The sequence below is a fragment of the Vulpes lagopus genome, chromosome 15 (assembly GCF_018345385.1).
Source record: "Vulpes lagopus strain Blue_001 chromosome 15, ASM1834538v1, whole genome shotgun sequence".
In the NCBI taxonomy this organism is placed as follows: domain Eukaryota; kingdom Metazoa; phylum Chordata; class Mammalia; order Carnivora; family Canidae; genus Vulpes; species Vulpes lagopus.
In genome coordinates, this window is record NC_054838.1 from 37,350,884 (window position 1) to 37,368,423 (window position 17,540).

At 47.8% G+C, this 17,540-nt stretch overlaps 1 pseudogene; it reads left to right on the forward strand.

The window, feature by feature from the left end:
* The first annotated feature begins 936 nt into the window (after positions 1-936).
* Positions 937-11,676, forward strand: LOC121476197 (annotated as a pseudogene).
* Positions 11,677-17,540: the final 5,864 nt, after the last annotated feature.

Sequence of the window (17,540 nt, forward strand, 5' to 3'; positions counted from 1 at the left end):
ATGAGTGTGTGCTTTGCACTACTCTTCCATGGTCTCTGCATGTAGGGGTGTATTCATCTGGAAGTTGTCCCAGGAAATAGGTGGCCTGGACTTGAGACATCCTGGCAACTTGGCAAAGATTGACCTTAGGCTTATTTCGGGAAGTTCGCCACCACTGGCCAGGAAACCAAACTAACTGTTCAAATGAGATCTTCCTGGGGAAGATCAATATTTATTAGCAGTTGTTTTAAAAAAGCATGTGACATGATTTTCTCATCTCCTCTGATGATAAAGTTTCTTTCTTATAGAAAGAAACTTGAATGAGTGAGGGAAGGATTGAAGGGATCATTGAAGAAAGTAAGCAGGAAGGAGAGTCATTTATCTGTATACATAATTCCCATGTCTGGTTGCTTCTTCTAGCTTAGCCTGGATCCCATGATTCAGACTTTGCCAGGATTTCTAGAGCTTATGGAATCCCAGGATCCATTCAGTCTTGCATTTCACTGTATGGCATCCATAATAGTCATGATTAGCTCAGAGCAGGAGCCACTCTAGGTATTTCAAGTAGGAAGAGGGTTTTTTGTTTTTGTTTTTGTTTTTTTAAGATTTTATTTATTTATCCATGAGAGGCACAGAGAGAGAGAGAGGCAGAGACACAGGCAGAGGGAGAAGCAGGCTCCATGCAGGGAACCTGACGTGGGCCTCAATCTCGGGTCTCCAGGATCATACCCCAGGCTGAAGGCGGTGCTAAACCACTGAGCCACCCAGGCTGCCCAGGAAGAGGTTTGATATAGGGAATTAGCAATGTCTGTGGGTACTGGAAGGTGGAGATTTTTGTTTTCAAGAAACCACGGAGTTCAGCCATCTCAAGGAAGCTGCCTCCCACTGAACTCGGGTGCAGCTCCAAGGGGAATGATGTCCAGAAAGTTCCCATGGTTGGCAACTCAGGTTTGCAGCATGGGAAAGGATGATTCTCCAGGTAATCCCTGAACATCTGCCTTCTGCCAAATACCCAGGTGCCTGTGAACAGTTGCCCCTGTGGAATATTGACCTCTACTTCTCCTCAGTCTTCCAGAGTCCCTCAAGAGCCTCTCTTTAGCAGAACTGATCAGAATCCTACCATAAAGGAATTCTAGGACTAGTTCCAAGCTTTGCCACTGAGGGGCTGGGGTCAAGGAGGCTGCTGAGCCAATTATAGACAGTCCTGCCTATATATGTTTAGTCCGCATGGACCCATATCCATCCATTCATTCACTCATTTGTCCAGTGAGTAATGAGGACCTGCCATTCCCCAGAGTCTGCACTTGTACTGGGCTTGCTTCTTTAAGAATTGTGAGCTCGGGTCTGTATCTCATGATTTTTTTTGTCTAAATCCCACAGTACATGGCATGGTTTTGGGCATACAAGCTGATGAGCACTGATTGCATGTTAACTTAGCTGACCTCAAACATGGCTAGCTTGCTATTTCCAGCAAGAGAGGGTGAAGTGAGAAACATAATTTCCATACGTCTGAATAGGCATGTAATTATCTCCGTATATGTTTTGTGCATACCTTAGCATTATAATGTGCTAATGAAGGGCTTTGAAAAAACTAATTAAATTTTTTAAAAAAATCACTCCTAGTTCATTATCATTTACAAAAATCATTTGCCAATATATATTTTTAAAGATTTTATTTATTCATTCATGAGAGAGAGAGAGAGAGAGAGAAGCAGAGACACAGGCAGAGGAAGAAGCAGGCTCCATGCAGGGACCCTGATGCAGGACTCGATCCTGGGTCTCCAGGATCACGCCCTGGGCCGAAGGCAGGCGTTAAACCACTGAGCCACCCAGGAATCCCCTCATTTGCCAATATTTTATTTGCTTTTTAATTATTTTTCCATTTTCTTTTAGATAGCATTAATATATTATTTTTATTACTTTATATCTTTTTTCTTAATATTGTTATGGGCATTTTAATATTATTTGTGAAGATTTTAATAGCTGCAGAATAGTCAATTGAGTGGTTTCCTTACTGTTTATTCAGTCATTCTCCTAGTACTGAACATTGAGATTGTTTCCAATATTGGATGGTCTTCAAGCCTTCATTCTTCATTCTGTCAGGCTGGCTTTTCTTCTTGGGGATATACAGTGGAAAGAAACTCAGTTTATCCCCTTCTTACTTAGGGAGAAACCCAGTTCTTCCCCACTGTATGTTTATACTGTGAGTCTTTTAGGACTCACACAGCACACTTCACTTCTCATGCTCCTGTTCACTAAATGTGTGGGTTTTTTCCCTACAGCAAGCAGTTCTCTGTGACACCAGCTGGGTGTCCTACAACTTAATTCTGACATGATAGCATCAGATCCCACAGGTTAAGGGCTCAGTCCCATAAAATGCCCCCCCACACACACACACTTCAGAGGCCAGTTGCAAACGCAGGTTATCATTTGGTCTTCTGACCAACCAGCTATAGGGGGAAGTTTCCAGTGACCTCCTCCTCAGGGTCAGTAATTTGCTAGAGTGGCTTGTAGAACTCAGGGAAACATGTTTACCAGTTTATTGAAAGATATGATAAAGGATACGAAGGAATATTCAGATGAAAGAAATGCATAGGATGAGGTCCTGAGTTCAGGAGCTTCCATCCCTATGTACTTGGGGTTCATCACCCTCCCTGTGTGGATGAATTGCCAACCTGGACGCCCTCTGAACCCTACAATATTGGGGTTTTGTGAAGGTTTTCTCATGTAGGCATGGTCAGTTATGAACTCTCCCTCTGGAGGTTGGGGGATAGGGCTGAAAATTCCAAACTTCTAATCCTGTCTTGGTCTTCCCAGAGACCAGCCCCCACAGAGTCCCCGTGTTAGAACAAGAGACACTCCTAGTCCTTTTATCATTAGGAATAGACAGACAAGGGTTTCGGGAGCTGCTGGCACCTGGGGACGGGGAGACCAACAGGTACATTTCTCATTGTTTCACAGAACGTGTTGCAGCTCAGCTCAGCTGTTGAGCTCCCCTCTCGCCTCCCCTGCCTTTGCTCCACTCGCACTGCCTTTCTTGCCGACTGCAGATGATGTTTGCGCAGTGCCCCGCTCCAGCGCCTGTTCTCCTTGGCCTTCTACTCACAGGACAAGGCTCAGACGTTCCCTCTGTGAAGTCTGTACCACGGGGGCAGTGGCTGCTCAGCGTCCGGCCCCCGCAGCGCTTTCCCCAGTCGGTGTCTATCATGCTGCCGCCCTGGCCCCCAAGGGCTGTGAGCACCCTCCAGGTGTGCGCCAACTCCCCGGCCCCCGCCCGCCGCCCCACAGCAAGGTGCCTGGCACTTGGTCGCTGCTCAGGACTGCGTTGAACACAGGAATAATAGTGCACCACCCAGAGCAAGCTCTCTGGACCCTGACCGGGCTGGACCTGGCAGAAAAAGCACAAGCCACCCTTCCTCAATTGAAAAACAGGAAGAGGACTCTGGAGGTTTCCTTTGTTGCCCTGTGGAGCAGGATGCACATTTTTAGCGCGGAAGACTTCCAAGCAGGAGGGTTTTACCTTATCAGAGATAGCCATTCCCAGCATCTCTTTAAATGCTAATTAGAGCTTCCCCCCGGGGATATCTGGCAGATTCGGCTTCACTCTGAATAATTTTCCTCCTCCTTGTGCAGAGCTGCAGGTCTGGAGAGTGTTACCTGGATCCCCGAAGTCCTCTGATCTGCACTCAGAGTTTCCTCTCAGCGCTCACTCTTGCTCTGAGAAGGCTGCTCCTGGTGAGCCTCGCTGGGAGGGAGCCCTAGGAGGAAGGAGAGCCAGTAGCATCGACTCTTTTACTCTCCATGGACACCTTTTCGGGGAGGGTTTATCAACCCCATTTAACAGGTGAGGAAGCTGAGGCCCAGAGCCCTTTACTAACTTCCCCAGAGTGACAAGGCCTCAGTGGCAGAGGTGAGATTCGAACATGCGCCTGGTCCAAACTGCAATGGACCCACCAGATAAGAAAGCCAACAAGTGCCTTTTATTGAAGACTATGGGGGCAGGTTCTGCACTTTATACTGCTTTATGCATATTAACCATTTACTTTCTGTGAACCCCCACGAACCTCCATGGAAGCACCGTCTTGGCCTTATTTGGCGATGAGCTGAACAAGCCAGGCCACCAGAGGGAAGGTGGCTGGCGTGAGGTCACTGGGCCACTAGACACCTCCTTCATGTCTCAGTCACAGTCCTGCCTCTTCTGGGCCTCTTCCTCCTCTGCCCGGTGTCTCTTCACTCATGAAAGGCCGAGCAGTGTTCGGGCTGCAGTGTAGTGCAGCTAAGTATCTGTCCCAGTAGAAACGACACAGGCGAGCCTGCAGCCCATCACCCAGGCTCTGCCAGGGGCTCTCTGTGGACTCTGAGACTCACACTCTGGAAGTCTTGGTCACTGAGCCACGTGGCCGTGGTCTGATGGACAGTATACACCCCTTCCCATCTCCTGGTAGCTCTAGAAGCTCTAGTTGCATAGAATTTTCCTTCACTGAGGCTGTGTCTCCAGTGTTCTGGTGTTTGGGAGCACATCCACATTACTTTCCTAGATTCCAGCAATGCCTCCTGGCTGGCCTCCTACAGCCTCTCTTGCCGCCCTCCAGCCCACTCTCTGCGCGATAGCCAGGATGATCATCAAAAAGTACGAAGCTTGGGGGATCCCTGGGTCATTCAGCAGTTTAACCCCTGCCTATGGCCCAGGGCATGATCCTGGAATCCTGGGATCGAGTTCCACATTGGGCTCCCAATGAGGAGCCTGCTTCTCCCTTTGCCTGTGTCTCTGCCTCTCTCTCTCTGTATCTCTCATGAATAAATAAATAAAATCTTAAAAAAAAAAAAAGTGCGAAGCTGACCATGTTGCTCATTCCCTGAAAATGCTTTCGTGACTTCCCTTGCTCTTGAGATAATGGCCCCGATCTGTACCTTGACCACTGCTCTGCACTGCCTGTCTGCCCTCACTGTGCTTCAGCCACACTGACCTTTCAGCTTCTGGGTTTGTTCCTTTCCACCTCAAGACCTTTGCTATTGGTAGCCCTTTATTCTAAAATAGTCTTGGGGTGCCTGGGTGCCTCAGTCAGTTAAGTGTCCAACCCTTGATCTCAGCTCAAGTCTTGATCTCAGTGTTGTGAGTTCAAGCCCCACATTGGCCTCTACACTGGGCATGGAGCCTACTTTAAAAAAAAATAGTACAGACTGAGGTCACAGTGGAAGTGGTGGATGTCCTCTTTTACTCCCCTAGAAATGTAGTCTTAACCAGTCAGTTGGGAATTTTTTTAAGGGAGGCCTGGGTGGTGCAGTTGGTTGAGCATCCAACTTTTGGTTTCTGCTCAGGTTCTCATCTCAGAGTCGTGAGATTGAGCCCCTTGTTGGGCTCCACACTCAGCACGGAGTCTGCTTGAGATTCTCACTCTCTCTCTTGATCTCTCTCAAATAAATAACTCTTAAAAAAATATTCTCTTTGCTATGCCAGGCTCACTTTTCAGCTTCTAAATTTTGGCTAAAATGTCTCTTCCTCAGGGGACCACCCCTAACTCCTGCAGAGCTATACCACTTCCTTAGTAGCTCCTTGCACTTGGCTTTCATAACACTTAACTTCATTTGTCATCACATCGTTATTAGTGTCAGCAGTGTCTTAGTGTTGATCCTTCATTGACATACAAGCTCCCTCATGGGGCAGGAATCTCTTTGTCCTGTACTTTCAGCATCCAGCATCATGCCAGAGGCATAGAAGATCTTTAGCAGATATTTGTTGATTAAAAGTTGGATGTTGGGGCTCCTGCATGGCTCAGTTGGTTAAGTGTCTGCCTCCTACTCAGGTCATGATCTCAGGATCCTAGGATCAAGCCCCACATTGGGCTCCCTGCTCAGCATGGAGCCTGCTTCTCCCTTTCCTTCTGACCCTCTCCCCCCACCACTAATGTGCTCTCTCTCCCTCTCTCTCTCCCCCCATCTCAAATAAATAAATAAAATCTTTTAAAAAAAAAGCTGAATATTAAGGATTGGTCTACTCATACTTTGGGAGCTATTTCTTGCAGACACTTGAATTTTCCAAGCCTGATTTTGCAGCTCTTCCTGAAAACTTTTCTGCATCCAAATGAAGTTGTCCTTATACTCTGAACATCAAGGATTGCTGGAAACATACAACTGGAAAGAATTTCTGCTTGTAATTAAATTGTAGCTAATGAAATAAGTGACATGTTGATCTGTCTCGCTGCTCACATATCTGGGACTCTGGGTTGCATACTAATTTCTGGTCTAAATCAATTAAAGTCCGATGGAAAAAAATTCACCCCCTTTAGAGACCCTTGGAGGATAATGGTCCCCTTGCAAAGAGATTGGAAAGGACAGAAAGCAGGGAAGCTGCGGGTCCCATAGCTCTGCTTTCACCCAATCATGGCTGAAGGAGAAGCAGATGAATAAACTCTGGGTTCTGAAACCTTAATCATTTAGATTGTAGAAATGTATCTCACGATCCACTGTGAATCTTCTTAGCCCTAGGAGAGGCAAATAACAAGAAAACAACTGAATTTCAGGGCTTCGGTCCAAACCCAATCAGTGTCTCTGGGCTGTCTCTTACAGCGCCAGGGCACCTTTCTTCTCCTGTAGCTACTGTATCAGTAGGGGAGAACTGATGTTGATAATGAGGACCTAGAGGCCTCATGGCATCTTCAGACACCTGGGAACAGCTTGATTGCGTGCAGAAGGCTCTTACCCATTAAGGCCGGGAAGTAAAATCTGTATCAAGATTCATGAAAATTTCACATTCTTGCTAATTGCTGTATAAGTCATTCAAGAAATCAGTGTTCAGTTTATACAGAGAACCCTGACACACTTGTCCTGGAAGCCGGCACCTGCTGAAGAAAGTAGTCAGTGCTCTAGACACGGCATCACTATGGGTTTGAAGGTTCCGTAATTAAACCGTATGTGTGTGTCTCTTGTGATAGCTGGGCTTTGTGGGGTCACATCCTGATAGGATTAGTCAACTTAATCTTTAGGAAAAGTTCCCGTCCATAGAGTGAGATATTCTCACTGTCAGTCATCCATGGAAGATGCAGGAAAGTAAAGAGCATTACACAGAAGAGATAGAGAACTCCTGTCTCTCTGGGGGCCTCTCTGGATTCTGCTTTTAATTCCTTATGATGTCTAGACTTCTCTGCCAGTACTTGCCACGTGCCAGGCTTTGGCTCAAGTTTCTTTGTATAGTACTTTCTATAAAACTCTCACCCTAAAGTGGAAGGAGTTTTCTCCAGTTTTACAGAAGGCAGACAGAGACTCTGAGATTAAGGGTCATAGCTGCTAAGTAAGGGATGGCCTTGGGATTCCAAACATGATGTCTTATTTTTTATTTTTATTTTTTAAAAGATATTATATATTTATTCATGAGAGACAGAGAGAGAGAGGCAGAGAGAGACAGAGGGAGAAGCAGGCTCCCCGAGGGGAGCCCGTTATGGGATTCCATCCCAAGACCTCGGGATCACGACTTGAGCCAAAGGCAGATACTCAACCACTGAGCCACCCAGGTGTCCCAAAGCAAGGTGTTTTAAAACACAGTCTGCTTTTACCCATGGAGCTATTGTGCATTCTGTGTAGTAGGTTGGAAGCAGTGATGTGCTGGTAACTGTATAGCAAGCAGCTCTCAGAATCAAATAAATAAACTATGCCCTGATTTTTGCCAATTTCTATGGTGTAAATATTCCCACCGTGGTCAATTTCAAGCTACCGACATGAAGACACTCACCGAACGGGAGCTGGGAAGCGATGCGCACAGATGCTCACGGCGACCTGCTTCAGTACACCTCTGGAATGAAGCCACCCACGCCGTAGAAACAAGCTAAAACTTCCATGGTGGCCGGGTGGGGTGCTGCAAGCTCTGGAGAATGAAGCCTGTTACTGGGCTGAGTGAGACTTTGGGAGTTAGTTTCTGTAGCTACATGTTGCTTTCTTCCTTGTTTTCTACTAGCCTTTCCTGAAGCCTTGAATGAATGCCTCTCCTGGCTCAGCTCCACCACAGGAGATTTAGGAAAGGGGTGAAGACCTTTCTGGCTCACCCCTACCAGTCTCCAGTGGTGTGGGCAGAGATTCTTTGTGAAACAGCCCCAAAGGCTCAGGGAATCTTGGGCGTTGTAAGGGCTATGAATGCTCTTCCTTTCTCATTCCATTTAGTTATTTAAGAGAGGTGACACTTTTTTCCTAAAGTTTTTAAAAATATGTTTATTTATTTTATTTTTTAAAATTTTATTTATTTATTAATGAGAGACACAGAGAGAGGCAGAGACACAGGCAGAGGGAGAAGCAGGCTCCATGCAGGGAGCCTGATGTGGGACTCGATCCTGGAACTCCGGGATGATGCCCTGAGCTGAAGGCAGACGCTCAACCACTGAGACACCCAGGCGTCCCTTTCCTAAAGAAGTTTTGAAAATGTCCTCTGAGATAAGTAAAATCTCCCTCCCTCCCCCACCCCCATTGTATGCAATGGTCTCTTGACCTTCAGCCTCAAGGTCATCATCATCCTTACTCTTCCATTACTATCAGCTTTCCCTTAAATGTGTCTTGGGCCACCTGTATCAGAATCACCTAGAATGTTTGATTGGAAATGTAGATTTCAGATCTAAACTCTATTTTCTAAAATGTCTCCAGCAGAATTAGAAGCTGTGATATTGTGATTTATAAGAAATATACCTGTGGTCATTCAGATAACCAAACACTATGAAAAATACATATTTGGTCTTTGCCCATGGTTCCTGGCTCACAGCTTCTTAAACTCTTGGAATTTCCTTAGTGTTTGGGAAGATAAAGACCTAATTTTTTATATATTAATGAGGTGACTTTTGGGGAGCCCCTAAAGAATGGGGGCTGGTTCCCAATGGAACCAACCATGTGATTAGAGTGTGGGACTGACAGGCCTCACCCTCTTGTTATCCAGAAAGGAGAAAGGAGAAAGGAGTGGAGTTGTTTTTTATTTTTATTTAATATTTTATTTATTTATTCACAGAGAATAAATAAATTAGACACAGAGAGAGGCAGAGACATAGATAGAGGGAGAATAAATTTATTCACAGAGAATAAATAAATTTAGACACAGAGAGAGGCACAGACATAGATAGAGGGAGAAGCAGGCTCCCTCTGGGGAGCCCGATGCGTGACCTGGGATCACATCTTGATCTGCAGGCAGACACTCAGCCTCTGAGCCACCCAGGCGTCTCAGGAGTGGGGTTTCAATCAGTTGCCAATTGCCAATGATTTAATCAATCATGCCTATGTAATGAAGCTTCCATGAAAACCCAGAAGGATGGGGTTTGGAGACCTTCCATGGGTCGACATAGGGAGATTTGGGGAGAGTGGCATGCTTGGAGAGAGCAGAGAGAGCATGCAAGGTCTGCGCCCTTTCCCCATACCTTATCCTACGCATCTCTTTCATCTGACTGTTCTTGAATTATATCCTTTTATAATAAACTGGTGATCTAGTAAGTAAAATGTTTCCCTGAGTTCTGTGAGCCTCTTTAGCAGATTAATGAACCCAAGGAGAAGGTTGTAGGAATCTCCAATCGTACCCTATTGGTCAGAAGTACAGGCAACAACCTGGACCTGCTATTGGCATCCTAAATTGAAAGGGTTGTTAGAAGCTCTAATTTGTAGCCGATTGGTTGGAAACATGGGGAACTGTCTGGCTGACACCTGGCATCTGAAGTTGAGGTGAGGCCATCCCATAGGACTGAACTCTTACCTTGTGAAATCCAATGCTATCTCAGGGAGTGTCAGCCTTGAGTTGAATTGTAGGACATCTACCTGGTGTCCAGAACATTGCTTGTGGTGGTGTGGGGAACATTCCCTCTTCATACACACATTGAAATTGGGTCCATGAACCAGCTGTGGCATTTTCTTATGAACTCAAGCTTCCGAAAATCCCCATATAGTTAATGCTGGGAGGAAAGCAGGTAAAAATAAAATCAAATTTATTTTTTATATTATTTTTTAATATTTTATATATTAGTTATATTAATTAGTAACTGCTATTGTGCCTGGAAATGATCAACCATATATCATGTCAGGGGTTTATTTGGTTTTGTTTTGCTCTTTGTCATCTATTGTTATTTATATTTCCAAAAAGCCAAATAAATATCATTCTTATTTTTTTTTTTAAAGAAATTTTCTGTTTAGGGAAGGTGAATGAACAGCTGATCCGGGTGTGGGAGGGCAAATAGCTTGAGGGCAGGTGGAAGAATCATCCCTACTGCCAGGCACCTCCAGGAGATGGAGTCAATTTTCTGAGTGTAGCATGGACCTACCTCCCAACACCCAGATGGAATGTCACTAGACCCTTCCCCCGGGCACCGTGCCCAGTGCCAGCGGCTGGATTGACATCTTCAAGGTGGAGGCTGCCTGTGTTCGGGATTACCACACGTTTGTCTGGTCTTCAGTGCCGGAAAATGCAGCTGCCGGCTCCCCTGTCCACACGAGCGTCCAGTTCCAAGCCAGCTACCTGCCCAAACCCAGAGCCCAGCTCTACCAATTCTGGTACGTGAACTGCCAGGGCTGGGTGTGTGGGCAGAGTCCCCCTTTGCAGTTCCGAGAGCCAAGGCCCATGGATGAACTGGTGACCCTGGAGGAGACTGATGGTGACGCTGACATCCTGCTGCTTGTCCCCAAGGCCACTGTGCTGCAGAACCAGCTGGATGAGAGCCAGCAAGAGAGGAATGACCTGATGCAGCTGAAGCTGCTGCTGGAGGGACAGGTGACGGAGCTGAGGAATCAAGTACAGGCTCTCGAGGCGGCTCTGGCGACTGCCAGGAGGAGCACGCGGAGCTCAGGGAGCAGTACAAGGGGCTCGCCGGGTCCCACGGGGACCTCGTAGAAGAGAGGGACATCCTGAGCCGACAACAGGGAGGCCATGTGGCACGCGTCCTGGAGCTGGAAGATGACATCCGGACCATCAGTGAGAAAGTGCTGACAAGGGAGGTGGAGTTGGACAGGGTGAGGGACACGGTGAGGGACACGGTGAAGGCCCTAACTCGGGAACAAGAGAGGCTCCTTGGGCGGCTGAAAGAAGTGCGAGCACAAGGAGCCAAGTGAGGCTGCGCTCCAGAGGGCACGACCGGAAACCCATCGCTTACCTTGGGAGCTGCAGAAGCAAAGGGCCGGCAGGAGGAACAGGGTGCTCGGGCCCAGCGACTGCAGGACAAGGTGGCCCCGATGAAGGACACCTGGGCCAGGCCCAGCAGCGTGTGGCCGAGCTGGAGCCCGAGGGAGCAGCTTCGAGGAGCCCAGGAGCTCGCAGCCTCGCATCAGCACGAGGCCGCCCTTCGGGGGCGCAGCCCGGGCGCCCCGTCCACGTGGCTGGGTCCCGGCGGCCGAGCTGGGCCTGCACCTGGAGGAGCAGCGAGGGGGGGGGGCTGCGGGGCGCAGGGAGCGGCGAGGTGGGGGGGGCTGCAGGGCGCGGGGCAAAGACCAGAGCCTGGAGCGGGGGGCGGGCGTACTGCGCCCGGACAAGGCAGGGCAGGGGGACGGCCGAGCCGAGGGCTCAGGAGCTGGCCCGGGGGAAGGATCCCAGCCTGGTGCAGGCGGCCGGGAGCCGCGGGAGCGGACAGGGCGCCCCGGCGCGCGGGCTCCGGAAGGAGAGGGGCAGGTGCAGGAGGAGAAGCGGGAACTGCCTGCCTACGGGAGCAAGCTGGAGGCCTGCCCGGAGAAGGTGGCGGGCGGGAGGTGGAGTGAAGGCGCTGCTGCCGCGGAGGCGAGCTGCAGGCCGAGCCGCCCAGCGCCTCCGACAGACTCCCAGGATGGGTCCCCAGAGGACGCGAGGCTCCCTTCCCGAGGCCCCTGAGCCCGGGGACAGAGCTCCCCTCCTGCGGGGCCCCGGGCGCTCCTGCCCTGCTCGTCCGCCAGCCGCTCCCGTCGCGCCCCAGCCTCGGGCCCACGAGGAGGGACACTTCTCTTTCAGCACCCAGGACCCCTTAACCTTTGAGTGATCTCACCTCCCCCCACCCCAGGACACGCACAGACACACGGACACACACGCACGCACAGACATACACTTAGGTCTCTCGCCTCTTCTGACACCCTGGGCTCCATGGCATTCTGTCCCCTAAGAGCCACTCCCCAAACCATTTTCTTTTGTTTTTTTAAAGATCTTATTTATTTATTCATGATAGTCACACACACACACACACACACACACACACAGAGAGAGAGAGAGAGAGAGAGAGAGAGAGAGAGGCAGAGACACAGGCAGAGGGAGAAGCAGGCTCCATGCACCGGGAGCCCGACGTGGGATTCGATCCCGGGTCTCCAGGATCGCGCCCTGGGCCAAAGGCAGGCGCCAAACCGCTGCGCCACCCAGGGATCCCCCGAACCATTTTCATCCGGGGCTCTGGCCTTCCTCTCCCACCTGGCTCGTTGCCCAGGCAGGGCCCTTCCCAGAAGCAGCCGCTGACTCTACTCCCTGGAAGCGGTTTGGAGGAACCAGGATGGAGGAGACCTTCCCCAGGGGGACTAGGATCAGCCCCTCCTGGGCCTGGTTGCTCCGTCACTGACACCAGCCACCACACCACCACCCGTACACACACACTCACACACTCACATACACTCTCTGATGCCCCAAAGCCAATTCCTGGGGCACCCCACCCTCTCTCATTCGGGGTCTGTGTTGGTTTACCCGAGTTTTCTCTGGGGCCTGCACTGAGGCAGCAGCACGGACGCCAGGCCCCTTGAGGTCTCTCTCAGTTCTGAGCTTCAGTGTTTCTCTCTGCCTCCGCACCCCCGCCCATTGCCTTCTGCACCCCACCGCGGCCTTTTCCACAGCATTAGATATGAAGTTTGGAGATTTCTTTTGTATTTTGAAGTTTTCTGTACTCTGTCTCCTGCCCCATCCTGCCACCTTCCATCCCCCCCCCCCCCCAGCATCCTCACATGGAAAGAAATAACGCATTTGTGCCTTCTGTGAGAGATGAGGGGAACAAATGGTCCCAGGTGTCCCCATTTCTCAGTCCTTTCTCCGTGTCCAAGTTCCCCCACAGCAATAAGAGCTTTCCTTCATGATCCCTCCCTCTGTTTGTAGTTGGGACAAATATACTTATATGATATGAATAACGATTCTAATAAGATGTGTTATTATCATGAAAAAAAGAGAAGTCTTCTGTTTAGCAGGAATTGGATGTTAATAAGCATTATGTAAACAAATAAAAGCATGAAACAGGCCTCTTTGGCAAGGGTCGGCAAAGAGCTAAACATTAAACAGTGGCCTGTTTCGATATGGTCCTTGAGCTAAGAATTGTTTTTACATTTTTAAAACACTCTACACAAAAACAGAGAAACTTGACCACAGGAAAACCTGGCACCTTTAATATGCTAATGTGTACTGGGGTGTACAGCATTTCTCAATCTTGTTTGAACACAGAATTTCTCCTTTATTTTTTTTATGGGGCATATTGAGGAACTAGTGTTTTATGGAGTGTGTTCTGGGAAACACTGCTCTGAACAAATTAATTCCAATCCAGATTTGGCAGTCAGGGGCCCCTGAATCTTCCATCATCATATCATTTGTCTTGGTCGGGAGTGCCACTCTGCCGTGGCCAATCTACACCCCCAGACTTCCTGTTGAAGACTTCTTTCCTCCATCATCTGCTGCCACCCCCACATCTGTCCCTATCTTTTTCTTCCAGAACTCTTAGGACACTTAGCATTTGTTCAGTAAAACCGTGGCTTTCTGAAGCTGTCCAAGGAAATGAAGGGTTCCAGAAAATAGTACTTTCTGGCTATCTGAGGGGTTACCATTTTGGGCATGAAAACATTCAACTTAATTCTTTGGGACAGGAGACTTTTGAACTATACTGCATAATTCGCTAATCGAAACAAGAATTGAACATAATTTCTTTTGTGACATGGCATAGAAAAAAGATCATTTGGTGGAAAGTCATGTTTCCAGCTCACTTCTACTGCTAATGAGGAGGGAAGCCTGAGAAATTCACTTTTCCACCCCAGCCTCTGAGAACACGAGGCGATTTGCCTAGATGTTCTTCAAGCTTCCTTATAGCTCTAACACCGTGTGATGTTCTCTGATTGCAGAGATCCAGGAAGGGAATGAGACAAGTCCACTCAAGCTTATATTAGATTTATATCTGGTGATTTCTCACTAGTCACACACATTAGTTAGTGTGCTTACAATACAGATTTAGAAAATATTCTAATTGATACTTAATGCTATTTGGTGAACAAAACTCAGATTTTTACACAGCAAAAGATTAGGAATCAAAGGCTATCTTAATACTGTTAAGTGGATTTTCTTCTTCATTAGTGAGTCCGGCAAGCCTTTGATCATGGACTTGGACAGAACGTCGGTATTTTTATGACTTTTAGAAAGCCCCAGCTGTCTGAGACACTCTGTCCCTGAGGTCTCACAAATCTGATTTGATCACTGTTAATTTATTTCCCAGATAAAGCTATTGACTGTGGGAAAGTTGCTTTTCACTTTGCAGGAAGGTCATGAACTTAATTTTGTGGATTTCTGTTTATGTGTTGGTGCCATTGGCATGCAAACCTCAGCTCAGCTCTCACTCTACCTCTAAATCATTCCATCATCTCTGACTTTCCAACAGAGACTGCTCTGGACGGGTCCCTTTTCTCCTTAATCTTCAGCTCATTCACCTTTTCAGCCCAGGAAGAGGTTATACCCTTTTTCTCCATCTCAAAGCTCCTAAAATACCCAATGGCTTTTCCTTTCCACATTCACTCATTCATTCATTCACTCACTCACTCATTCATTCAACATTTCTTTCTTTTTTTTTTTTTTTAAAGATTTATTTATTTATTTATTTATTTATGATAGACATAGAGAGAGAGGCAGAGACACAGGCAGAGGGAGAAGCAGGCTCCATGCCAGGAGCCCGATGTGGGACTGGATCCCGGGACTCCAGGATCCCGCCCTGGGCCAAAGGCAGGCGCTAAACCACTGAGCCACCCAGGGATCCCCTCATTCAACATTTCTAGAGTGTGTGATCTATATGAATCTGTACCCCTGGTTGGGGCACCCCTATTTTGGCGGGAAGTCAGAAGAAATAAGTACACCAACAAATGTGTATCTTACAAGTCTGAGTGCCAGAGGAGAAACATTTTCCTTGCTCGAGTAGAAGAATCAAGAAAATTTCTCAGTGACCCGGATCTCTGAGTTGTGTCTTAAAGGGTAAGTCAGAATTCAGTAGGAGGCAATTGGGGAACCAGCACTGCAGGTGAAGGGAACAATATGTGTGGACCCATCAGGGCCCGAAAAACTGTGGCATGATCAGAGAGAGTGAAGGAGTGCCTGGAAAGGAGGAGGTCTCCAGGCAGTGTTGGCAGAGGAGCTAGAAAAGCTGGTAGGGGCCCTGTCACCTGGGTAGAGGAAGGAGTGTGCTTCCTCTCCTGCGCTCCTGGCCGCACTCCCTTTGGCCTTCTCCAGGATCTTGCTCCAAGTAATGTCCCTTTTGAGTTCTCCCTTTCCTTTTTATCTCTCTTCCAGCCCACAGATAAGCTCACATCTTATCTTTCAACATACACACAGCATACGACCCAATTTCACTCCAGTCCACTTTAAGCTGCAACCCGTGGTCCTCCGGACCTTGTTTCTGAAGTTCTTGAAAAAGCAGTTTGTCTCACTCTCTTTACTTCTGTGTCCCTCATTCTCTCCGTCCCATTGCAGTCTGGCTTGAGAAAAAATGAAAAGGGAATATGCATCCAAGGCCTATGAGCCAACTTCCTTTGGTTTACCCACTATAAATTTTCAAGGATGCTATTTTCTCTTCCTTCTTATATTTGCAGCTCATGTAGACTCAGTTCCTCCCTGAATGTATTTTAATTTGCTTTAAACAAGTCTGTTTTGGGGACACCCGGGTGGCTCAGTGGTTGAGCGTCTGCCTTTAGCTCAGGTTGTGATCCTGGGGTCCAGGGATCAAGTCCCACATCAGGCTCCCTGCAGGGAGCCTGCTTCTTCCTCTGCCTATGTCTCTGCCTCTCTCTCTCTCTCTCTCTCTCTCTCTCTCATTAATAAATAAATAAAATCTTTTAAAAACAAAAAACAAGTCTGTTTTCTTTTTCTTCCCTGCACAATTTTGTAAGGTCAATGGCTCCTTTAATACCAAGTCCATGGGGATGCACAACTGATGCCAAGGCTGAAACAGGAATCCATTTTCCTTTATTCTCACTCAGAGAGGAAATACACAGTAATGGGAAAGCAGCAGAAGGAAAGGAGACAGAGAGAGATGATTCCCACTGGCAAGGGAAAATGCTGTAAGGTTTTTGTGTGCCTACAGTGCAGAGGTCAGGCCACCATTCCAGCTACTTCAAAAATATCTGATAGGTGTTACTCTGTAGCAGGCATTGAGGATACTGAGATGCAAACCACACTTCCTGAATTCATGGATTCCTAGTCTGGGGTTGGGGAGTGGGGGAAATGGACCAAAATGTCAGATTGCAATTTAGCGGTTTGCCAGGACCCAGGAAGGAATAGTACAGAGAACACCGAATAAAAAGGGCAAGTAAGGTAGCCTTGGCTGGCTCAGGTGTCTTGAAGGACAAATAGAAGCATGCCAGGCAGCTGGAGGAAGAAGGCAGAGGGAGCAGGATGCCTCAATGCACAGAGACAGGAGAAGATGGTGCATTGAGGAGGCTGCAGCTGGTTATTGCTTGCTGTGGCTGACACCAAGGGTACAGAGCTGGTCACAGGCTGTGTGATGAAGGGCTTGAGGTCCAGGCATAAGAGGCTGGATTTTATCCTGTAGTATCAGGAGCTGCTGACAGGTGTTAATCAGGGCAGAAATAGAAGTAGAGAGGTTTGTAACTAATCATGCAAGCCATCCTTTCTCCATCTTATCTTTGGGTATCTCTCTCTGATTTTTACACGCAAAATCTTGTTTTCTGTTAAAATACAATACCTTTGTCCATTCTCCACCACCACCCTGACCCCACCCGAATTTGCCTTTCCTCCTGGTTGTCTTCTTCAATTTTTTTTTTTTTTTTTTTTTTTTTGCCATCTCTCCCTCTCAAGACCAGAAACCTTCCTTTCTCATTCCCCACACCCAATGTTGTGACTCTGATTCTTTCATACTTCTTCCATTCATTTTCTTCTTTATTCCCTTGATAGCTTTTCTGATTTTTGCTGAAGCTCTCATCATTTCTCTTCTGGGCTGATGCAATAGCCACTGAACTGATCTCAACCTTAAATATCCTTCATAACTGCAGCGTAAGCCCATAAAATGGGAGGCTGATCATCTGCTATCCCTGCATAAAATCACCATTCTTCAGAAGGTAGAGACTCCCACAGCCTCTTTTGGGTGGGCTGGCAGAGATTGTCAGTCCAGGATGGGGAGACAATCAGACTGCATCCCCCAGAAAATTGGGAATAAACCTCAGGGCCACAAGCCAGCTGCTGTGGGTACTTGACCTGCATGGTGAGAAAAAAATAGGATCTGGACAGCCATGTTTAGCCTGCTTACAAGTGGAATGAGCAAACTTCCTCTACAGAGAGAGGGGTGCAGGGTGATGGAAGAGGGTATCATGTGGTCCCAGAGAGAGCAGGACTCAGTGGTGAGGTGTGTCTGTGGCCTGAT